General features: G+C 42.1%; 2 protein-coding genes across 8 annotated transcripts in view; both read right to left on the minus strand.

Moving 5' to 3' along the window:
• The window catches only part of LOC125904589 (trophoblast glycoprotein-like), a 567815-nt gene that overhangs the window by 92037 nt on the left and 449778 nt on the right, over positions 1-26000 (minus strand). The gene's annotated exons all lie outside the window — the stretch shown is intronic.
• The window catches only part of thrb (thyroid hormone receptor beta), a 161401-nt gene that overhangs the window by 60177 nt on the left and 75224 nt on the right, over positions 1-26000 (minus strand). For 6 of the 7 annotated variants that reach the window (XM_049602088.1, XM_049602082.1, XM_049602086.1 and 3 more), the window contains one exon: positions 3924-3990. The exons of the other annotated variant lie outside the window; for it this stretch is intronic. The gene's annotated coding sequence lies outside the window, so the exon portion shown is untranslated. The remainder of the gene's footprint in view (positions 1-3923; positions 3991-26000) is intronic. 7 annotated transcript variants of the gene reach the window in all.

Raw genomic sequence — 26000 nt, forward strand, 5'->3', positions numbered from 1 at the left:
ATTTTTGATATCTATGGGCTGGTAGCAGTTAGTTTCCCCATTAAACTTTTAGTAGTTAAAACTAGCTCCACCTTGAAAAGCTACAACAGTAAAATGCTGCTCACACATGGATGTATCAGTATTAGATCAGTAGCAATCAAATAATGTCACATATAATAATACTATATCTGCAACAGGGGACATTTTACTGCAAACAGTACTTTTAATTTGGATACTTTAAGTACACTGTGCTGGCAATGCTTCAGTGCTTTTGCTGAAGTATGGTTTTGAATGCAGGTATTACTAACAGAGTGTTTTTACAGTGGTGTATTAACACTTTTACTTGTACTTCTTCCCCTACTGAATGCATCACATAACACAAGGCACACTTAAACAAACAGACGTACAATATTATGCTAAACAGAAGCAGTAGATGATGCATTCAGCTGTTTTGAAGCCTCCACAAAAGGGCACCGGGGCCTCATCTGAGTCTGAGTATCAGCCTCTAAAAGTCCTCCTTGGTAATCTCATCATGTGCTGCCCACATCATGAATCAACACTGAGTGGCAGCGGTAAACAATAGTCATAGCTTTGACCAATATGCATCTTATTTGAGGTGGCATTCAGATAAGAGTTGATCTTGATCTGCCGACCATTATGCTTAGAGCTCTCTAATACTTAATTTACGAAGCTGCATCACACTATGCAACATGATACAGGTTCATCATCATGGCAACTGGTATCACATAAAGGACAGCAGATGGTGTTTTCATTAAAGAATTCAAGCTGATAGAAGAATCAACCGATTGACTTTGTGTCGGAGTCTCTGGTGCACTTATCATATTACATTAAGTTCTCTAGCTGCCGGGAAAAAACACACTGAGGCCAGTGTCAAAAGGGATGGCTGACACACAGCAGCTATCTGACGTGTTTTGGAAATGCTACAGTGTTCCTGTAAAACCGTGCGCAGTCATGAGCATGATCCCTCACTGGAGACTGCGAGCTGAGCATGTCCAAATAATGCATCGGTAGTATTACAACCAATAATCCATGCAGCGCTGTAACGACCGGCAGTGAGAACACAGCCATGACAAATGGCTGACAGCTGGAGCTAACAGTCACCTGCAGACCCGTGAATGAGGTCTGGCGTCTAAGTTATCTTCATTACATTTTAGCTCCAACACATTTTCCCATTTTATGTGTGCAGATGGAAGCCTTTTTGTTTTCAGTCTGACATCTCCTCTGAGCTCCACGGCCAGTCTGTTAGTCTTCATTTTTAATAAGCTGTCACATATATTTCCCCTTCTTGCAATATACTGTGTACAATGCTGCTTTTGTAAAGATTTATGATGACCCGAGCCTTTGCAGTCAGTGTAGCAGCTGCCATTATTTAATGGTCAAAACAATTTCACTCATAATGTTCTGTTCCTTTTTAATTAGCTGACATTAAATCAGTCACAGTCAGGTTTTGATGTATCAGCTGTTGTTTAAAAAGGCGACAGCTCGTGCTGAGTGCAGCAGGACTTCTAATACACAGCAGCGTGAGCCTATAGAGGAAGTGTTTGCATTTTGTGCTTTTTATAGCCGCCGTTCTGCTCCAATGCACCCATGTGACAGCCAAACTGTTAGCGAGGAGTTTGGAGAACAGAATGTCCATTGTGTTTAAGTCCAGTAAAATACTGAATTATATCTGTGGTTAAAACTGATCTGATCTGGGGGCCTCTATGGGCTCTCAAATCATGATATCCTATTATTGTGTAACATCATGAAATGCCATGTACTTCTACAGCTTTCTCTCTACTTGTGATAAAACTGTTACAGGAGAATTTGGATTTGGATCATTTACATGCACGTGTTTCCCATAAATGTGTCCATTGTGACTCCCTACTATAAACTGTATGAAATAATGGATGTAGCAACCATGACATCACCCATTGGTGTGTGGACTTCCAGTTGAAGCCTCAAGTTTGGAATTTTGGCCATCATTGTCTTGGATTTTTGAAACCAGACGTGAACACATTTGGACAAGAGAGTGGCGCCAAACCTAGCGCTAGCTGCTAGCTCGGTTAGCATGGCGCATTTACAGCTAGCTATAGTTAACTGTGATAATGCTAATTTTCGCTAGCAAAAACAGGCTTACAGACATTAAAACAAAATGTAGGACATCCTATAGAGTCTTTTAGTACAAACATATGCTGAGCAAGAAATGTCTTGGCAACCAAAACATTACAATTAACTTTCATGAACTGAAAACACACTGAAATAGTGACAACTACGGTCACGCCTATACCTTTACTACACCATGGTTACGTTACCTAAGTTGTTGCTGTGCTAGCGCCTTATCCAACAGTCCCCCACAGTAACCCCATCTTTCATCATGCATTACTTTAAGCCTTAATAACATTTAAATGGGTGAGGTATATAAAAGTCACCCTTTGAACAGTTGACATGAACATTGAAATTAGGTATAGGCATCAAAACCCTTTTTGTACCGGGCTGTAAACATGCTTATTCAACACATCGACACATATCGATGTTTGGTCATGGACCTTCCATGTCCAGATACGACGTGCAAGGTGCCCTGGGTGTGTTGGTTGCTGATGTTCTGGACATGCCCGTAACTTGTTGCCAACTTCTGCCTGTCACATGCATTGTCTTCTTTCAAAATACTCTTCCATTTTCACATGAAGTTTACCGTTAACATACAGTCTCTTTCAAAATAAATGTGTCAGTACAACACCGCAAACTGATGCTTGTTTTACTCCAACATCCAACGCACGTGGTTAGCTTTAGGAAAAAAAAACAGAGTTTGGCTTTAGACTCTTACGGGACACAGACGCTGCTCTCCCGGGTGAAAGTCGGTGTTTGTTTGACCCATCCACCATCACTCCAACCCGCCCTACTTGGACATTTGCCGCCTTGACTTTCGTTCTTGTCCCGCCACATTTCCCCCTGATGTCACCAAGATGTTAAACTATAACGGCGACCGGCTGTGTATCATGTCGATGTTAAAGGACGACATTTTAACAGAGGGTCTACACGGACTGACTCACTGTTGGAGCCAGCCTCAAGTGGCCATTCACTACAGTTTCTGGTGAAGGTTGCCTCTTGCTCCTCATGCAGTCAGCCATTATATCTGTTAGGGCTAACTGCTAGTGGGCTACTTTCTGTATTTACTTTGGGCCACACTCAGAGACAAGCATTTGAAATGTTTCATGTAAAAAAAAACAAAAAAAAAAACATTTTCTTGTAAAGCTTGGCTCAATTTATTCTGGATCTTGGAAAAAGCTGCTAATATTTTCACCTCTAGGTCCATTTAGTAGCTACTCTAAAGCGTTTGATGACATGATCTTCATAAGCAGAGGGAATTGTCATTACATTTTAGATGTTGAATTTCCCCTTTATTTCTGAGCACCTAAAGGACTTGTCATCCATGTTAGCGTCTTGGTTGAAAAAATTTCAAATTCCCTGACAACTGGGGAGACTTAACCTGCCGATCACAATCATGAGATATACCTGAGAGCTCCTGAACACAGCTGCTAAATGGATCTTGAGGTGAGACAACTTTTAGACCAACATGGAAAAAAAGTGCTCAAAAATAAATCTTATTTTACCACATCACTGAGCCCTGTGACACCCACTACGAAAACCACGCACAGACTGCAGCTTTCAAACCCAAAGACAAGAAACAGAACAAACAGACAGATCACCAGTCTAGCACATGGTGATTTAGCCTGGACCAGCACCAAGATTTGAGCTTCATTACATCTACATCACGACTTGCAACAGCTAGAGAAGCTGATTTTCAGTGTGTATGTGCATGTGTGTGTGTGTGTGTGTCTTGGCCACAGCAGGGCGGTCTAGCAGAGAGAAACACTGTGTATTGGCATTCTGCAGGCTGCAGGACTCTGACTGTGCGGAACTGAGCAACATGAAGGTCTTACCAGAGGAAGTGGTGAAGTCTGACTCCAGGCAGCACTGAGGAGCTGCTGAGCTCCCCGAGAGAAACACCTACAAAAACACACACACATAGAGCCGAGTCAAGCTAATGAGCAACCGAGATCAAAATCACAGTCCAGCAACGAGTAGGTCCTCAGGAGGGCTAGAAACGATCGAAAAACATATTGCCATGGCATTATAAATTGACCTGAGCCATTTTAAAGTTTAAAAGCTTCTCACTGACGAGGGCAAAGACATTAAGAGCACCTCCAACTCAGATATCAGCCTGTGTTTTCATTGCATTTTGAAATGGTAAGTCAGTAGAGGCAATATAAAGGAAGTCAATACGTCACAGTGAAGCACAGACACCAGTTTTAACGCCTGTTGTGCTGAGTTTGTGTGGCAGGATGTAGTCAGAACACTACATCCGGCTAATATGATATCAGATAAACTCCCACAGCAGCTTTTAAGTATCCTCTCGTGGTTGCCACATGTGGTCACAACCACAAATCCCCCCCCCCAACTCACACACACTGCAGTAAGGGCGAAGAAACCCAAGTATAACTTTCTTTTCCCTTTTGGACCGGCATCCCTCATATCTTTTCATGTGTGTCAGCCCCTGAAGCGCAGAACGGCATTTTGGGAGGAAAACGGCCATAAATAAAACAACAGTGACAAAACAGCATGTGCAGGGAAGCAGAAATGCTCAGCGTGGACACTCGGTCTGGTGTTTTGCCAAAAATGATCAGAAGTTATGTTAAGTTTGTGGTGAAATCGTGAGGGAAGAAGGAGAAAAAACAGGAGGTGTTTTGATTATGATGAGAGTGAGACGGGAACGCATTTGTTTATGTCATTAATTCAGTGGAAGGACAGGGCTGGTCATCTCTCTCCGACAGACGGCAATCACTTGTAATCAGACTTAATGGGCACTCTAATGGGAATGCTTTTCCTCTCTCCGTGCTCTGTCTGTAGCACTCTGTAACACACTTGTCCACACACAAACAAGCGTGCACATGCATGTGTGCGTGCGCATATGCAGCTTAAAGTAACGGCGCACTTTTGCCTGAAAGGAAATTATTGTTTTAATAATACTGTCTATCCATAACAGTACAACATAATCAAGTCCTATTTGTATGTAATGCTAATTTACATACTTGCTTGGTTTATACTCTTCGGGTCTCATTTGCATTCATTCATTTGCAGAGGCTGGTTACAGCTGAGTCTCAGCTGGTTAAAACTCAGCTCTGTCTCCTCTCGCTCTCCATCAACACTCAATATTACAGACACAGTTTACATTGCTCATTAACCCACAATCTGCTTTATTACTCTTTCTGGCAGTCTTGCGCCATCAGCAGTTACGATAATATTTATTCTATTTAATGACTATTAGTAAAGGGACAAGTTTATACTGTACAACAGCGCTGCACACTACAGCATTTAAAGCCTACACTAATTTGCAGTTCCTGTCTCTTGATACGCCTTTATATTGTCACCACTAAAGTAACTGTTAAGACCTGGAAACACAAGGCACACGGTAGAACCACTACAATAAAGCAGTGCTTCCTCAACTCTTTTATAACATCAGCACCCCTTCACGGTGCCCCATCCTCGTGCCAGACTGCCTGTTACACTATTATGACATCTGAACACTGTGAGCTGTCACACTTGTTCTAAGTGATGTTGCTGTGTTTCCAGATTTCAGCAGTTAACCTGCAGTAAAAGAAGTCTTTCTTACATGTGCCCAGATACGGTGATGACAAATGAACAGTTACCGGTGCCCCCAAAAATTATCAGCAAATACACAACTTAGCTAACAAACAATAGTAATAAATAATTCTCTTTATTTTTTTTGTACTGTGTCTGGGACGGCTTTTGCCTATTCATTTAAGTTTCTTAAAATTAAGCATACGCTACATTTAATAAACTGGATTTATATAGCACTTTTCAGGATACTCAAAGAGGCTTTACAGAGAACAACAACAACAGCAGTCCAAAAAACCCCAACAAAATCCATGGGGAGGTAGCGAGGGAAACAGTCCAGAAAGGGCGAAGTACGCTGAGTTTAGAGGTTGTAGGCATTTAGAATTAAGGCTGCAACTAACGATTATTTTCATTGTCGACTAATCTGTCGATTATTTCTTCGATTAGTCGACTAATCGTTTTATTGAAAAATGTGTCAAAATGTTGAAAAATGGCAGTCTGTCTCTCCCAATCCCCAAAATTATGTCATCTAATGTCTTGTTTTGTGCTCACGCCAAAGGGTTTTAGTTCACCGTCATGGGAGAGTGTGTAAAGCTGCCAATATCTGAACGGAAGAAGCTGCAATAAGAGTATTTTGGGGCACTTTTATAGTACCTTTCTATGAAAAATGACTCAAACCGATTAGTTGACTACTAAAATAGTCACCGATTATTTTAATAGTCGATTAGTTATCGATTAGTCAACTAATTGTTGCAGCCCTATTTAGAATATCTTCACCTCCAATAGAAAACTGACGCCATTATCTCAAAGCCACCAGACTCCATTGACAAAAACAGTAATAAACAGGAATTGTGCGAATTTGCAGGAAAGCCCAATCAGTCTTTTTTCAGCATTGGCAGTATAAAAACAAAATTGGGGAGTGCAGCAAAATGCCGCCTACCTACTTTTGTTTATACAGAATGTGCCTTTTTCGGGGCAATGGGGGGCGTGAGCAAGTAACAAAACGTGTAGCTCAGCGTGTGATGTAAACAGTGACGTGGGAGGGAAGCCGCGGCTGGTCAGTCCTTCGGCGATTCTTTCATAAGTCGGCCCGTTCTTCACCGTCCCCGTCATCTGACGGTTAATGGCCTCTTTGTTTCCTATTTATCCACCGCCAGTGGGTCGCACGTGCGGCATCATCAGCAGCCCCTCCTGTTGCAGAAGGCCACCTCGGATCAACTCACCAATCCACCTCTGTGTGTCAAAACGCTCGCAGCTTGCCGGCAAAACCAACATTCGCCGAAAATCTGGCAGCGTAAAAGGGGCTAGTGATTCTCAGAACAAAGGAGTTGCTGGTCTAACACCACCTCCATCAGACAGTGTAAGTAAAATATTGAAAATATAGCATACACTTAATCTGAAATTGATTTTTTGGGTGGTTAAAATGCATTTTTCTGTGGCCCCCATCCACAACAGCACATCGTTTAGCTCCCCTGCTGGTAGATTTAGTTTAGCAAAGACGCTAGTAAAGCAACACAGATCATAAACTAAGCACAACAGAAACTCTGTTAAACTATAAATCTTTAAATGTTGGTGAAAAATGACAACAGAAGTAAACAGGTTTGCTGATTTCACCCATCTCCGCAATTTAAAATCACTTGCCAGTTGTCTACCTGGATGATTACTGTTGGCAGCATGACGTCAAGGCGATATTAGTTTATATTTTATTTTCCATTTTGTCATTCTGTTGATCTTCTCTGTACACACGACATCTATTGCACGTCTGTCGTGTCTGATCCCTCCTCAGTTTCTCCTCCTGAGGTGTCGACCATATTTTTTCCACGTTAAAGGTTTTTTCTTGGGCGAGTTTTTCCTCATCCATTGTGAGGGTCCAAAGGACAGAGAGATGTATGTATACACCAAGATATGCTGCAATGTGCCAATTAACGCAGGCAAGAAGACGACGCAAGCTCGTAAACAGTGATGTAAAAAGCACCCTGAGTTTTAAATACTTGAACAACTTTTGTAAATGTTTCATGATGTTTGTGAGTTACACTGAATATAAAGATAACTTTTGTTTGTTTACAGGAAAACTCCACAGGGTCCCTTTAAGAAGCCGAGGCAGACATTTTCACATTACCACTCTGTTGACAGGAGGTTTGAAATGCACCATTTTGTGGTGTGAAAAACACTTAAGGCTGCGTATTTGTCGAACCTGTCACTATATTCTGAAAGAAGCACATAAGACAGAAAAAAATCATGTCTCTCCTCCTTGTCATACTGCCTCTAATGGCATTTGCTAGAATGAGACTGCATCGAAATCAACCTATGAGAGCAGAGGAGTTTCTAACACAGCTGTCAATTATGTCAATCACAGCTTGTTAACTGTGGTCAGATTTAGGCAGCGTTGATCAGATGTGAATCAACCAAGCCACCATGTTGGAAAGAGTTGAGCCAAAAGATTATCTGTCTCGTTTAGTGATGTGGAAATGTAGTGACAGTGATTTTCTGTAAAGTTACCAACTACAGCTTTTTTTAACCTTCCTAACAAGTCCATATGATGTTTATATATATATATAAACACTCTGCTCAGGGCTGAGTTGTGGCTGGTTTTGAGGCTCATGTAACCACTGTTCATACTGTGGAGAGTTTTATTAGTAAACTGTAACTATAAAATGAAAGGATGTTTTGCTGCCTCTCACAGCAGCTGGAGTCTGAGAAAAAATAACTTCATTCACTGAGTCGACTGCCGGTGACTTTTAAGGTGGAATGTTAACTTGTAATGTTACTCAATGCATGAGGTGATGACGTGAATCCATCAACACACCTTAAATTTCACTGTGACAACTTTGACCATCACTTTAGTTTTTATATGACACACACTTTTAGTAATGAGTGGATCTTCAACCTTTTATATATATTACTTTCTACCAAGTTAAATGAACTTCTAAAAAAAAGCATTGTGGAGCGTTGTTCCTGAGGGCTACGGCAACACTAAACCCCTGAGCTTGCCTGAGAAGGACTAAATGCACAAACCCACTATTTATATTTAAATATTCCATGGAGAGAGACTCTCACTGCAGCCTCTTCTATTTTGTTCTGAAAATGTCGGTGTGCAGCCTCGTTCTGTGGACGATAAACCAGGTGCAGACTGATAAAGGAGGAAATACAGCGAGTGCTGGACGGAGCAGTGAGTGACAACAACCTCGCCCACATTTAAGGGTACTGTTAGTGGTGGAAACACTAGGGTCTAGGTACCATGTCTGAAGGGTTACTGTTGGTTCCAAAGGTACCATACTGAAAGTGTTTGGTGGAAACAGGGTTTAAGTTTCACTTTACGCTTCAGCTTGTCAGAGCTGGCGATCGGCAACAAGGTTTATCTAACATTATCAACACATTGTCAGCTATCTGATTACATAGTCAAGCTGATGGCTCATAATATCTATTGCTGGAGGTTTGTGTGTTTGATGAGCTGCGTGACTGAGCACTGGAGCTGCAGGTGAGCAGCTGGGGGGCGGGGATCATTTCTATTTTCCTACATCCATGTTTACTAAATGAGTCAAAGGTGTCGAGTTACATGCCAAGTTGTCCTTTTAAGGCATGACAGGATTTACTTTCATGAAGAAAACTTCTAAATGTGTAATTCGGATGAACAGAGATGAGTTTTTAGGGGCTTGATCAATGCCTGACAAAGAACAGTAACACAGAGGAAAGAATGCATTTCCAAATTTAGCTGTCTCAGAGTGAACCTGCGTATGTCACCAAAACTGCTAAAGGCCACAGATCATTTTCCCCTATGAGACATGTCTTAATTATGAATATATAATTATTATTACATCATAAAACAATGAGTTTTCCACTTTAAAACAAATCTCCTGCACTCTGTTGTTAGTTAACGATCCATATGTGCCTGTCAGTTGACACTTCTCAGCCTTAAATATAATCTATTATCCTGTGTTCAGCCAGGTGACAGCCTCTATGCACAAGCTCAATGCCTGCAGAAAACCTTAAAATAAGAAATAATAGAAATTATTTGTTTTAAGTCACTTCCCGATCTTTTGCAACAGGTAGTTATCATTATCTTTGGCTTATAAATACATCTGGTGAGCACATAGAGAATATGACAAAGACAGAACTGCTAATACCTTTCTTGATTCCAACTTTACTAGTCACGTTTTCCCTTAAAAAAAAAAAAAAAAAAGCAGCTGTTTCTAAAATATTTTCAGACTGTGATGCCATTATCCAGCCAGAAATGTCTGTGTGTGTGTGTGTGTGTGTGTATTTTGGTGAGGAGAGACACAAGGAGAGAGATGAGAAGAAAGTGCGTGTGAGAAAAAAAAAAAAAAAAAAAAAAAATCACCCACTGATACACTCTGTTACTCAGTTTCCATGGTGATTTGAGTTATATTTGACAATGTGACGCACATTTTCAGCATCCACTTTTGCTGTTAGTCATCTTCATCTTTTCCAGGGCAGTGAGCTAAAAGTATGAATGGTTCAGACCGAAGAGAAGTAAGACAAAATGACTGGTCATGATTGGGGCCTGCGCTTGGGCCTGGAGAAAGTCAAGAAAAGACATCCGGATGAGAACTGACAGGCTGGACTGTAACAGTTGTAAATGGTTAAGTTCAGGCTTTGGGGCAGAGCTCCTCCTTGGCATTTTCCTTTAAGGGTGTGTCAAGTGGTTTGCGGAAAGCTTAATGAAAACAAGGCTTTCTTTTGCCTGTGATCCAAACTCGCGAGTCCCCACTTGATGTTTCCAGTGTGATTAGCACTGCGTACTCCAGTTACTTCACCATTAACTCCGACGAATGAGCACTCAGTCTGGATATAAACTGAATGTGAGCTTGAGGTCTGGAAAGTACATCTAATACTTGAAGATGCAAGAATGTAGCCAGAAATGCAAGAGCTGATGTTACTGGCTTTAAAAGCTCACAGACGTTGTGTTATTATTCCGGTGTTGTTCACGCTGTGGTGTTTGTGTTGAATCCGCTCATATTAGCTACAGTAGCTCAGGGGATGATCACCCCCCCGTCACCTTTTCTGCAGCGAGAGGCGCCTCTATCCAGTTGTTTATGACAGCATTTTTGCACACTGCTGTTGTTGCTGTTGTGCTTCAGGCACCTGGCGTGCCTTTGTGGGTTTTTGGAGAAACGGTCTAAAAGCGCCGCAGGTTACCAAATGTTCAAATGCCCAACATCACTGCAGCTCTTTCCCTCCTGTCCAATCAGGTAAAAACACAGAAGAGACGTGCTTCTGTTGTGTTTTACATACATGCAAAGTGGAGGAAATCTTGAACAAAAGAGAATATCATGATGAAAACGAGTATCAGGATTGGGTCACGACTAAAACAATATAACATGATGTCATTATTTGGCTAAGTTATTGGCAGTAGCATTAATCATGTAAATATCACAGGAGTCTGCCTTGTGCTACAATCTAGAGCCCATCTAAATCAAATAGTGGTGGATCTTTTAAACCAGTGTAATGTCCTTTTCCTTGGTGATTCTCAAAAAGCTAAAAAAGATCTTTGGTCCAGGACAGTGTTCAATTTATTGGGCCGATACTGATTTCCAATTTGCAGAGTGTTCGGACGGCCGATTACGATTTCATTTTTTTCAAACCACTTTACAGCACACAAGATATTGCAATATTTTCTATCTTTCCTTTATTAGAGAATTTTAACCAAGATAAAAGCAGCTTTTCAATAATCATCTCAAACAAACACAAACAGTGACAGTATTTTAAAAAATAAGTAAAAAAAAGACAAACACAAATAAAAACATAGATAAATAAAATAATAATTCTTGGTGTAAAGCATGTGTGGGTAATTTCCTGAATAGACAATAAAGTAAAAATATCTCCTGTGGAGAATTCACTACAGGGCGCGCCCGCCAGAAAGCACGCAGACACGCGCATCTTCGGCACACGGACACGCGCCTCGTCAGTTTCAAGCGGCACAGTGCAGCAGTGAGAGCTCCGCAGCTCAGTTTAACGCTGACAATTAACACCTTTCTCCTTCTCTGTCTTGATGTGTGTGCATCAGTGATTAAGGTGAGAAGCCGCCCATGTTTCACTTCCTCACGTCGCCCAAGCCGTGAGTTGCACGTGTGTGTGTGTGTGTGTGCGCTGCTGATGTTACATGATGTCAGTCATCGGCGCAGCGGAAATTTGACCGGCGTTTTAAATCGGCATATTTTAGACTGACCGGCCGGTCACAGGTCATGGCCAATCACGTGAAAACCGGCCCGATTCTGAGCACTGCCGATAAATTGATGCAAGTCTAGTTTTGGCACAAAAACCACCCTGGTTATGGTTTTGGTGGTGTAATCACAGCTGGAAACACAGCGATGCCCCTCTAAAAAATGACCCCGGTGGAAGAACAGCAATAGGTCAGTAAAACCACACGTTAGGGGGCTAAAATGCTATTAGAAAAAACAACCGCAGATGGCTAAAAAATGGCCACCTTCAAAGGCTAAAAAGCTGCAGGAAAAACAGCGACAGGTCACTAAAAACAACCTGTTTTATTGTTTGCAGCTGTCTCGTCACTTTAGAAACATTATGCTATGAACAAATGTTATGTATTTGTGCTTTGCAGAAACATATAACACCAACATTTTCTTTTGGCAACTGGACTGTGAGGAGGAAACCATCACTGCACCTAGAGTCAGGTTTAAAGGAGCTTTAAGCTGTGAGGAAACAGTGCAGCACTTGAGACATAATGACATGCGCAGTTCAAGGGTTGATACATGATCATGGTTTTGGAATCATAGTTCTGTATTTTTCACTTCAGCACAGAGTACAAAGAAACCAAAATTGTGCAATTACGTCTCTAGTATTTTGAAATGTAAACACTCCACAGTGACTCATTATCAATCTTGTGGTTATTGTCATGTTGGGGAGAGTCATGCGTCATCATTTATGAGCTAAATGCATCATTAACAGACGACCTCTGGATACATCACTCATTACTGCTGCATGAACTGCAAAACATTGTTACTATTCTCTGCTCATTACTTCAGGACATGCATGTTCAGACAGTTTTTGGCAAACAACAAATATTGTGTTGATCCTCTGCATTAACTGAGGTGATCGCTGTGCACATGCACACAACAGCAGGGAAGCAGAGTGCTGCGCTAAAGGCTCATTAACACTCCATGTTAGACACGTATACAGACGCGGATGGAGCCTTCAGTCTGTACTCTGTGTTTATGTCGTCTGTATTTTTGCATGTTTACTGAAAGTTTATGGATATGGACAAAACTGAGACCTACCACCTGAACTGGTGGGGCAGTGCAATGTAGTGAGAGCGTGACCCAACCAAGGACACAACAAAGACATTTTAAAGATGGCAGAACGGAACAAATCAGGAATATAGTGAGAAAAAATCTCCATCCACACGTCATAATGTATTTGAAGGCAGTATAAATGAGCCTTAGAGGTGTTCATGTGGCCAGAATGTGATCTACTGTGATGCATTTGTACGTTTTGCGTCAATCCTATGACATACCAGCTTGTTCTCTTCCCCAGGTTGTAAAATACTGATGGCAAAGGCACCCTTTGGCATTTCTATGTGATGCACCGGGCTTGCAACTAACTCCAATGTAAACCAATTCACTGCAATATTTGAAGCTGCTGGACAGTCAGTTTGAAATGGTCCCAATAGTGACATAATATAAAGAAGCTGGGACATCCTACGATCGGGTTGCTGGGAGGGGCGGTGGATGGGTCCAACAAACCCAGGACTTTCACCCAAGAGGCCGATGTTCGCTTCCCATACGAATGTTGAGCTAAACTATGATGCTAACTTAACTATGTACTTTTGTTGCCTAACCACAAGGTTGTGTTGCATGGCGTAAACTGACACGCCATCCCAGAATGTCAACAACAAAAATGGGAGACGTGTAATATGTAGATGTGAATGGCACTGACCCGGAGGTGTTCTGTGACAAGTTGGGATAGGAATTGGTTGAACAAACACAGATTTTTACTCAGGAGACACTCAGTACGTTTACATGCACGCAGTAGTCGAGCTAAGCTCATAGCTTGGCTAATCAGTCAAGTAATCGTCTTGTCTGAGTATACATGCAGAAGAGAAAATCGAATTTCTGACCAAGTACGTCTGACTCCGCCTCGATAGGCGGCACTGTGTTCTTTTTTAGCATAGTGCGTATTGAACTAGTTCTGGTTCTTGTTCAGGAACTTTTTTTAAATAAATCCGCATTTTGCGTTTTCCTACCATGCATAAACTTCAAAATGTTTAGCTCCTTTAGCTGTCCGAGCATGAATGTTGTTTCCTCTTCCTTCCAGAAGTGCATGTTCAGCTTCTCGGCCGCCATGGTGTTTGTTTGTTTGTTTTTCCGGGAGTTACTGCACTGCTGCTACGTCATCTCCTTCTTCTTCCGGGTGAAAGCCCACGAAAGAAAAAGTGGTGCATGCACAGAATGCTGAGTCCGACTCCAGTGGGACTAAATGGATACATACAGCAATAGTTCGATTTTCAATCGAACTATCTAGGTGTGTTAGTCGAACAACGGATAGTCCAATTTCAGTCAGACTAAGCTGTTTAAATGCATTTAAAGTCCGGTTTCGGTCGGACTAAGCCAAAAATTCGATTTTCTCAAGCTGCATGTACATGTAAACATACTGGATGCTAACCATGTGTTACAATGTGTTTTACCCGGGAGACAGCTGTGCGTTCACCTGGAAATCAAGATGCCCCGCCCCTAGCAAATTCAAATTTGAGCCCGCTGAACCGCCATCGGACCAATCAGATCAATCTATCTGACGGTGGCCGGCTGTGGGCGGGCGTAACATGATGAGGACAGCGCTGTGTTGTAGGTGTCGAAAAGTAAACAGCCAAGACGGCAGCTGCCGAAGGGCCATGTCCATTCAATTTAGCTTCGGAAGAAACACTAAGCCAACTACACTTATCTTTTTCCTTGAGAGAGGAACAGAAGACTGCCCTTGAAGCTTTCGTTTCCAGGAAGGACGTTTTTGCAGGTTTGCCGACAGGATACTGCAAAAGCATAATATATCAGTTAGCCCCACTGTTCGGCAAACAAATGGGGCTTAGTACAATGAATACGTCACCTTGTTTTTTGCTCTTATTGGTCATCGTGCTATCCAATTGCGTGCGGCAGCATTTGAGTTGCCTCAGTTAGTGCCGCCCCTTGGGTGGGGAGTGTGTATCGGTGAGGGCCAGACTCAAAATCTTTCTAGATTTGAGTCTGGATTTCCAGGCTAACTGTGCGTCACATCGAGACGTGAAAGGGTACATCTCACAGAGACTCCAAATAGTGCCTTCAGTATTAGTATCACAGCGAGCGGTGGGATAGGATGAGCATGTTAGAAGATGTTTCATGCCTTGATGATGTGTCGCCTTCAGCTCCTAATCTAATATCTGAGCTGTGACTGTATCTTCCAATCCTCCCTCGCGATGTTTAAAACTGATTAGCTAAGAAAAAAATGCAAAACCTCTCCATATACAGTAAAACCATGTATACTTGTCTGTATTCAATCACTACCCTCAAGGACCAAGGCTACACATGGCAGCTTTATAGTAGAACCTTTTCATGCGAAGCAGCAGTGTTCAGTTTATACCAACATTAAAGCAGTGGAATTCATTACAGCTTTCATAGCACAAAGGAGATTAGATCAAAAAACAGTGCGGCATATTGAAAAAAGTCAAAGTAAGAACATGAAGGTAGGAGTAATACTCAACTCCAAGGATGGCACACACCTTTGAATTTGTGAGTCAGACAAAAATTCACCTCAAAGCACAAGAAAGCAGAAAGCCGTGACAATGCTGGAGGCTGAGAGTCCTTAAGTGAACCCAGTCTGAACATGATCCTCGCTGGAATGAACACCTCCTGTAAGAATTACGTTTGTGTACAGCTATTTAACTACATTGCGTCAGGAACAAGCTGTGCTATAGGATGCTGGGGAGGGGAAACATGTACAGAGGCGAGGCAGGCGTCTGATTAGAGAGAGGAAAAGAGAGTCTCTTTGGAGCATTTACAAAGACACAAGACAGAAGACTGTCAAGACCACCCCTCAAGGAAATCTTCGAGTGAGCGGACCTTTGTGAAGCAGGCACACAGGTAAAGATAACTGACCTAATTAGTCTGAGTCAAGCACCACTCTGAGCTGTCAGCACCTGAGGAAACGGCTGGAACCAAAATGAGTCAAGGCCGTAATCACTGCCAGCGCTAATTCCACAAAGTGCTGAGTAAACTGTCTGCATGTGACTGTCGGACGATGACACTGCATCAAGTGTGATTCGCACTCAAGCATCAAAGTTCATTCTTGACCTTAGGAGCTGCTTTAGATCTTTCAACTACATTACAAGGTCGCCATCAGCAGATGGAGTGTCCTGGAAAATCCATCTCTAAACTCCCCTTCAAAGATATGATTTACATGCTGCATCTGCTGATGAAGATTGCGTGATATGTTTGAAACAAACCCCAAGAGCAGTGCCAGGCTTTGCAGCCAATTTGACATAGTGGTCAAACTGTGGAATTACAATTTTTGGGTCTGTCATGTGATGCCAGTCGGCCCACATGACAGATGTGCCATAAACACTGTTAAAAGGGACATTTTTTTTTAGCATCACAATCCCTCGTAAAACTCATTTTATTATCGGGATCTGATCGATAACATTTTGAAAGTCTAGAAGAGCTGCACGGTCAAATAATCTTATCCCCATTTAAGTTAGGAGAGGGCTAAATCAGAAGGTATTCATTCGGCGCCTGCTGTATGAGTCATACATTCATAGAAATAAATGGGGCTCCGCCTCTAAAGCTGTGGCCAAAGCTTTAAATTAGACCTTGAGTTGGGACAGTCGTGTCAAAATTTGAACTTGTTTAAAGGATCTATGTGTCAAAATTGTGTAAAACTGAGCTTACAAGCTCTTGCTGCAGCTTTCAACCATATGTCAAAATCTTCAGCTGTGGACTCCATATTGTCAATTCCATCCATTGATGAAAACCATGTGATACACTTGAAAGCTTCAGTGGGTGGGTGGACCTTGAGACCTTGTGATTGTTTCATCAAAACCATCTCAGCCCAAGGTCAACCTTGTCATTCAGTCTTCATTGAAGCTCAGTCAACCAAATTGTCAAATACTTTAAAACATACTTTGTGGGGCTGCTCTGGGATGAAGTCTTCATGGGAAAATACTATTAAAACTATATCAAAGAAAGTCATTACCAAGCGGCAACCTTCTGGGCTGAAAAATGAAAGCAAAACTTTAGTCTCGCTCACCAGACCTTTCTCAAGAAAAGAAAGGTCTGGCTGGGCCGACTCTCACTTTGAGATTGGAGGAAAAAACGCCCCGGCTGCTTGTATTTCTTTCAACCAATCACAGTCGTTCTGGGCGGTGTCACAGCAACGGTGTGCTTGCAAAAGTATTGCGGGGGGGAAACAGGTTTTGGTGTAAAACGCCCACAAAAATATTGCCTACAGGACGCGAACCATACCACCAAAATGGCTACATCCCCACAAGATCAAACACCGCAAAAGTTAGTAAAGGATGTGTTGAAAACGGTTGAAAACCGCTACACAACCGGAGGTGGTAGGGCGGGACTTTAGCGGGTGGCTCGTTCCACCCAATGAGAGGCTGATCTATGCAGCGAACTTCCGCCCACTCAGACTACCAAAACCCTAATGCCAAAAAACTGCAGTTCCTCTAATGGCCACTTGAGGCTGGCGCCAGTAGCAAGTCACTTCCCATAGACTCCCATTTTAAAATGTCCAACTTTACATACGTTTCATTAAGGCTTAACGTTATGCATAATTAAGTGCAGGTTGTCTGCCCATAGTGTCCTTTGCTTCTCAGTCAGATCCACCCCTCTCGCTCCTCCACAGCTCTAGCCTGGAAATCCAGACCCAAATCTAGAAAGATTTAGGGTCTGGCTATGAGTAATGAAAATGGCCCAACTCGAGGGGCGGCACCAAGCATGCATTTGAAAATATCACTTCACGCAACTGGATAACACTACGACCAATCTGGTAGGCAAAACAGCAAAAACGTCCTTCTTGCAAAGGAAAGATTCGAGCGCCGTCTTCTGTTCCTCTTTTAGAGAAAAAGCCAAGTCTAACTCGTTCATTGTAGCGGCCAAAGCCATTTCAAACAACTGGTGTTCATCCGTAGCCATCTTGCAGTGTTTACTGACTGATTCCGGACTTCGTCGTCGCAGCGCTGTCGTCATCTGTTTAGCTCGCCTCTGGCCCGCCTATATCAGATACACTGATGTGATTGGTGCAGCTCGGTTTCATGGGCATAGGTAATGAGCATCATTACTGATTGCCAGAGTGACTCGCTGAGCAAATTCAAATTGTGCTCTCGCGAGAACTCTGGATTTCCAGGGTACCACAGCTCTGCAATCTTGCCCAAATATGGTCAACTCGAGGCTTCAAAAGAAGAGTCCACAAACTAGTGGGTAACGTCACGGTAGCTATAGTCTATAGTCAATAAAAAGCAGCATTTAGCTTTTGGATGATATCATGATAGGTTTGGACTGATGAATTGTGATATGCGTTAGAAAAAATAAATTAAAAAAAAAGGTCTATAATGGATATCGAATATTACTTTTAAGAGAAAACAAAACAAAAAAAGCTATTGTATTATTCGCAGCAAGAATGTGTGCATTTATTTGTTCGTCTTGCTTTGATGTAAATGTGGTTTGTGATTTATTTTAACAACTAATCCATCGAAAAAAAGTATCTTGTCAATCTTATCTTAATCCACAATGAAAATAAGCATTAGTTGCAACTCTAATTCAATGCGCAATGAGAAAAGCATCTGAGAAGTTGAAGTCAGGCAGTGTTTTGTAATTTTTCCGAAAAAACGATTAATCAGTTATCAAAATCATCATTAATATTAGTATAATGATTAATCCTCTCTCTATTTACTAAATTACATGACTACTTGAATTAAATGAATCACTGTTTCACCAAAATGTGCAACAAGATAAGGATGAATGTGAGAGAAGTTTACCACTGCAGAGAAATACAACCCAGGCACCCCCAAAAAAGGTTTGTATTGTACATTTTTGCAAACCACTGATACGATATTTGTACATTAGTATGTAGTGGAAACATTAAAACCTTATGTTTCTTTGTGTTTCAACAAAGCTGTGGTTAACGTGTGGTTATGTCCAGGCAGTTACCACTTGGTTATGGTCAGGAAAAGATCATGTTTTGGCTTAAAACACCTGGTTTTTGTGGCACAATCACAGCTGGAGAAGCTGTCTCAGTACAAAACATCCGCTCTGTGACACCGTAGCCGGTGAAAAATGAGCGACGGGTTGCTAAAAACAACCCGTTCTGTGGTTTGCTGCTCTCGAACAGTGGTCTGCAGTGGTCTGCAGCTTGGCAGTCGTCTCGCCTCATGTCACGCCATCCACCATGCCCTCCTCCTCCCTGTGACAAAGTCACTACGTCACTTTGAAACGCTGATATCAAAGGTATGACATGTACAAAAGGAGCATATTTGTGGTTTGCAGAAATGTACGATGCCAACATTTTCTTCCTCCGACTTGGCTGGAAAAAAATATATGTGTGTGTGTGTGTGTGTGTGTGTGTGTATGACGCATGGGTTAATACTGCGAACATACAGGGTGGAAAATAATGTGCAGCACTGGGATGTTGCAGATAAAGGTTAGAAAAATATCTAAATTTCATGCATCTCTTGCCCTACTAACATCACCACCTTACACAACACACACAGACACACACCTCCCTTTCTGCCTGACAGTCTCTGCTCTCGCCTCTACGAGCGAGTGTGGGTCACATCAGGACAATGCGCCGGCTCGCAGACTCTGTCTGCAGCAATACCGAGTTTTTTTCCCCCCGTTTTTTTTTCCAGCCTCATGGACACTATTTCAGAGCCCGAATGAAAAAAAGCGAAGAGGGGGGGGTGAAAAAAAAGCCCTTTTCAAATTGATGACAGCAGTGGGCGCTGAGGGAAACCATTGAAAGGAGTATATAAAGCAGCATCATAGCGTCTGCCTGTCCTCCCCCCTCCTCTCTCCCGACATCAAAAGTGTGCGCCCATCCTGAGCCGACAGAGCTCCAGATCGCTGCGGTGCATGCTGGGTAAAAGAGGACAACTCAGGACACATGCAGGGACTTTAAGGATACTGCAGTAAGCTGTTCACAATGAAAAAAAGAGGGAAAAGATGCAGAGAGACGGAGGGAGGGAGGGAGGGGAGGGAAAGGAGACAAAAATACTGGCTGGATCAGCGGAGGATGGAGGAATTCAACTAACATTTCATTCTGACAAATATGAACGCAGCAGTTCTCTGTTTTAACTGTTTATAACATCAGATCTGTCTCAGTACACTGATAGGAAATCGCTGTTTTGCAGCAGCGTACGACGAAGTCAGAAGGAAACGACATGAATTCATTATTTGCATCTTTTATATCAGTTTTTCATTTCTTATTAAGGCTACCACACGTCGTCTCGTTCGTTCTGAGAACAAGCCTCCTCTTTCAGTTAGTTGTTTGCCATATTTGACCACAGATGACGCAGTGAAGCTGAGATATGAATGTATGAAGTGCTCAATGAACTGATTGTGTGGCTGTGTGTGTCAAGACTGTTACAATGATCAATTATTTATGCACGTCATCAAAACTAAAGACCTTTTTGAGATTTAAATAATCGCAGAAATCTCACTGTAAAAGAACCAGGGCTGCAGTTAACAATAATTATCATGATCAGTGAATTATTTTGTAATTATTCATATAGGCTGACACAAGATATTCAGTTAACAATGATGTGAAACAGACAAAAACAGCAAATGTTGGACAGTTTTTGTCCGATAAATCATTTAAAGGATTAACAGATTATCCACATTGTTGTCAGTTAATCTAATTTTTACCGACTGGTTATTTTACAGCAACACTTTACATTAATTAACATTAGCTGTGAATGTGTTAATTTGAATTATTTAGCATCTGTAGCATCTGGGCGGATGTTATCATCACCTACTGTCTCTGACATGACAGGAGCAAGCAAAGCAACTACACAAAGATTAATGTTGGTGAAGATAACAATAATACATTACATGTATATTTTACAAAATGAACAGGTAAAGCATCACAGAATTCTTGCAGTGTAATAAAAAAGGAAGAAACTATTGTACTATGTGTGTGTTAATGTGCTACTTAATACATTAAAACATCAAAATATAATACATCTTTTTTATATCCTAAATATAAGGGACACTCAACTTGTTTGGTCCCTAGGCTGCTTTTTTTATGCACTGCTGCACCTGATTTACATTCAAAGTACAAAAAAAATTGCAATATGAATCAATGCATTTTCATTGTGAATTAGTAAATGGTTGGCAGGCCACAGGCCAAATTTTATATTAATAAACATGTGGGTATTATCTGCCATCTTGTCTCCCAAAAACTGTATTTACCTACTTATTTGTTAAATTAAATATGTGTTAGAAAGAGAAATATTGATGCCTGGATTACATCACTTTAATAAACAACAACAAGGAAACATTGTGTCTGCAAATATGCAAAATATTAAACATACCTGCAAAACATTCATTTCATTTGTTCTCCTACAGTATCCACTTTTTACTCTAATGTTTCCATAACCCACGTGGTTAAGGTGAAAGTACAAGGTGCCAAACTGTGACGTCAACCATTCACCCGGCCACCTCCCTACTGCAGCGAAAACAAACCTTAACACCTCTCAGTGTTAAGGTTTTTATTTTAGTTTTGCCACTGAGCATAATCCAGACAGCAATTGTGTTTCTTCCAAAACATATTTGGCCGAAGCATTTAGTGTATAAATGGAATCAGTGGGAGACAGGTTGATTCTGTGCTCTATAGAGCCGTGGGGATTTATTTAGACACAGGCGGTGAGGAGGTGGGACAGCAGGAGTGATGACAGGACGACGGCCATGTTGTTGGATATAAACTGAACATTATAAATAAAAGGGCTTCAAAAATATGCAAAACAGACACAGTGAAAGCAACATACATAACAAACAACCTAAAACCTAACTCTGCAGTCGATGAGTGTGGCTCCCTGCTTTTTTATTCACTGGTGTGTCACGTTCGATGTCACAAACATGGTGTAAAACAGGATAGTAGATAGCAGAAAGCAGCCTGGATGCCAGTGAGAATGTTATAATGGTTTGTTCCTTTTATATCTGGGTGCTGATATAGTCTCTTTCAAACTGGGTGCTGATATATTCGGAGCAATGTTTGCATGCTGCTTGGATGGAGACAGATGATATTTGTGGCAGTGCGTCATTGTGTTGCACTGGAAGAGAGGCAAAAATGATCACGACTACCCAGGTGTCATATTCCCATCAGTGCTGACTGGAGAGAGCTACTACAGAGTCATTCGTCCCAGGAGTGAATGCCAGTTGTAACCTTTCCCACTGAATGCAAAAGCCACATGGTGGTGGGCGTTGGTGGTTTTCTGTCCAGCGGGAAAGTTGCCGTATAAATCTCACTGCGCCACTGACACAAGATTATGATGAAAAACATGCAAATATGGGGGTTAAAATATCTGACTGATTTTTGCAGCACTTTAAATGATAATACATTCTAAAAGCAGACAGTAGTTTGAACACTGATATAAAAAAAGATTTAAAGAAACTGCAAACATTTTGGCACCTCTTTTGTCTCACATTTAGCCTCTGTTTCACAACCTGTGTGTACGCATCTACCCTGGGTCACAGTTTTACCCTGGCAGCGTTGTTAACACTGACCTTGCATGTTGTGCCAACTCTCCCTCCCCCAGCCTGCCTGCCAGCGTTTCACTGTCCACAGCCCTGACGTAGAAGCCTCTGCTGGATGATAATATATGAATCCCTGACCCCTCTGCGACCTCTCTGTGTGCACAGCAGTATTTGAAATGTGTTAGTGTGTGAATTAGTTTCACCACGAGCGCTGAGAGCGTATGCCTGCAGCAGACAGGCAGCGCTACAGGGAATACATGTTCACATAGCCTGTGTCAGCACTGATCAGCTGCCACTGCTTCCTGCCAGATGTGACAGCGAGGCTACCAGCGTCCAGACTGAGGCCAGGCCAGGGGGAGTCCCCCTGCAGCCGGCCCACTGGGTGCTACATACCTGTTCTGCACAGTCACACTGTTAGAGGTGTTTCTAAACATCATCATATCAGTGTCAAATTAACATTGAGACCTTGATAAGATTAGGATAATCTACTGAGGCTGCTGTACAGCTCATCACTGAATATGAATGGTAGCAACCCAGTTGCCAGAATACAGTACATTTTGGCATTGTGCATTTCTGCAAACCAAGGACACATTACATGTGTTGTTATAATGTAGTAGAGACACTGAGACTTGACATTGACACTGTGGTTAAAGGGAAATTTTGGTTTATTTCAACCTGTCTCCTATCGTCCTAAATTTGTTTCAAGTGACTAGTAACATAAAAATAATAGTTAGCATGTTAGCCGTTAGCCTAGATACAGCCGGGGCGCATAGTAGCGTCAGACCTGTTAAAACGTAAGTGAACGGGCAACCTTCAAGTGCAAAGTTAGTCCACTAAACAAGCTTTTTTTTTCCACAAAGACCGCCTCATATCGTTAGGATAAATGTCAGAGAACATATAGAAAACGACATGTAAACGTGTTGTCTTACCTTACCGGTGTGCTGCCATGTTTGTTTACCATTTAGCTCTACTTTCCAAAGCGCGGCCGAAATATCGCGAGAACAAGCAGCGATCTCATACCGTGCTGAAATCTTGCGAGAACAAGCAGCAACATTTATCCTAACGATATGAGGCGGTCTTTGTGGACAAAAAGCTTGTTTAGTGGACTAACTTTGCACTTGAAGGTTGCCCGTTCACTTACGTTTTAACAGGTCTGACGCTACTGTGCGCCCCGGCTGTATCTAGGCTAACGGCTAACACGCTAACTATTACTTTTTATGTCTCTAGTCACTTGAAACAAATTTAGGACGATAGGAGACAGGTTGAAATAAACTGAAATTTCCCTTTAACATGTGTTTAGGTTTAGGCACAATAACCACTTGTCATAGTGGTGCAATTGCGCTGGAAATACAACAGTGCAACCGCTTTTTGTGGCATTATCTCAACTGGAAACAAAGCAATGGGTCGCAAAAAAATGCAGCTACAAAATTTTAAATCTGCTCTCCCTTCTGCTGCTGTCGGCCATCATTTTAGGCAGAATCTTCGCACCATTCTCCACCCCGTTCACCTCCAGCCATCATATCCAGAGTCCAGGACAGGCTCTCAAAGACTTATTCCTCTACTCATCCAAATCATCAGCACTTCTCCATCTTCCTCTCATCTCATTTTCACCACCTCTATCACCACCAGCATCTAGACCCCAGGGCAGTTGCCTATTCCACTATGGATTCACCACTCTCCTTAAATCAAACCATCTCTACGGGGTCTAAGCTTTTTTAAAAATTATTCCCCACTGGCTTGCAAACCCTAAATACTGAAATGGAGAGTAGCTTGTACTTAAAGTAATTTCTTGACCAATTTATGATCATTTTTACTTTTACTTGAGAAGGTTTCTCAAAGGGTAAGTTTTCTTTTACTTGAGTCATTTTTTATGGCAGCAATTGTACCTTTTTACTACTGATTTTTCAGTATTCTTCCCATCACTATACATGTTCTAAAAGGACAAACGGTTTACTCCATTTATTATTGAAAAACAGTTTCCTCTTCCTTTGCTGTGAGATATGCAATCCAACACAAAGTGCGGCAGCAAACCAGCAGCAGCAGCAGTGTAAGTGGCTAATCGCAGCCAAACAATGCACAGACACATCTCACAGAGCTCTCACAATCACTTAAAAACTAAGAGGGACCTGTGTGTTACGCACAAGAACATCTATTATAAGATTTTAACAGTCATTATAAGAGATACTGTGGCACAGATAGACAGACTGCACACCCAGACTGCCTGTATACAGGATTACTGTATTCCTGCATCGCATACGAAGATGCCTTTCAACAGCTTATCCCAGACAAGACCTTAAGTGAGGCATTATCTATTATTCAGAGCGGTATGTAAACACAATCCCTGAAAGCACAATGCGCATTATACGCTATCTGAGCAATAACACAATGTATTCTAGCAATAACATTAGCACTGTCCTGAAAGTGAAACTGGAAAGTTATCTTGTAATTCAGCACCATTATGTGGCTGTGTGTCACTTCCAGGGAACAGAGTGTTTTGTGGCGTGTCTTTTTTCCAAGGGGAGGGATTTGCAGGCTGGACACAACAACAAGACCGATTTCAAGAAGTGACCTTCGGATCCAAACTGCTGACCTCTTCTTGCACCCGCCAAACCTGCCCTCCTTCAGTCCCTGCCAGCCTCCTTTTCAGGGAATGTAAATACAGAACTGTAAGAGCTGATTTGATCCATTCACCCGAGCCATAATTATTATTTTACAAGTCGCTAACAAGGGCAATAAAACTGCACATAGACACATGGAAACTGCTGTGAACTCTGCACCATGCACGCCTCACCATGTGCCTCAAAGAGGAGCCTATTCATGGAACGCACCACACCATAAAGCTTGTCTTTGTTAGAAAGTCTTCCACGTCGTTTAAGAACAAATGTTTTGCTCATTAGTCTTTGTAGTCTAAGGTCCCACCGCAGGAATATATAGCATAGGAAGTGAGCTTCTCGCATAGGATCTAAATTCAGACAGCAATAAACCAGTGAAATCTGGGACTGGGTTTTCCTCCCACTGGTTTTGCAGCACTGCCCAGTTCCCTACAAAAAACACTAGTTTTTCCCAGACAGCAGGCAGCAGGGCGAGGAGGGCTGGAAGGAAAGGAAAGGACAGAGGCATGATGGGTGCCAGGCTGGCAGTACCATTATTGGATGAACAAGATGTTTCTGGGCAGACGTGCAGGAAGCTGTTTGCTGCAGCATTCCAGGCAGTAAAATCAGAAGAGACGTGCAAGGGAACAAAGAAAACGCGGAAAAAAGCAAGTCGAAATAAAATGAGAAACTCCTGTGGAGAGGATTTTGCTGACTAGTAAACAAGAGCTTCGAACTGTAACTTGATAAGCTATGTGTTGTTCTGACTCGATCCGACGACCCACACGTCTTCCTAATAAGGCTGCTCTGATAGTTACAGGGTTTGCAAAGAGTGTCAGATCCTGCCTTACTACAAATAGGTCAGTAATGGGCACCCTAGGATTTTCTCCAAAACTGCTCTGATTGGTCGGTTTCCATGTCTCTAGGGCAGAAACCTGGATATCACACTGGCGCAACCCTCGCTAGCTAGGAACTCTGCCAGGTTTTAGGAGAAACACACACACACACACACACACACACTCAGCTAAAATCCACATTACACAACATTATACGCATGTGGAACACAGTGTAGATATCTAAAATGCCCCACATACAT

Source organism: Epinephelus fuscoguttatus, linkage group LG17 (assembly GCF_011397635.1).
Source record: "Epinephelus fuscoguttatus linkage group LG17, E.fuscoguttatus.final_Chr_v1".
In the NCBI taxonomy this organism is placed as follows: domain Eukaryota; kingdom Metazoa; phylum Chordata; class Actinopteri; order Perciformes; family Serranidae; genus Epinephelus; species Epinephelus fuscoguttatus.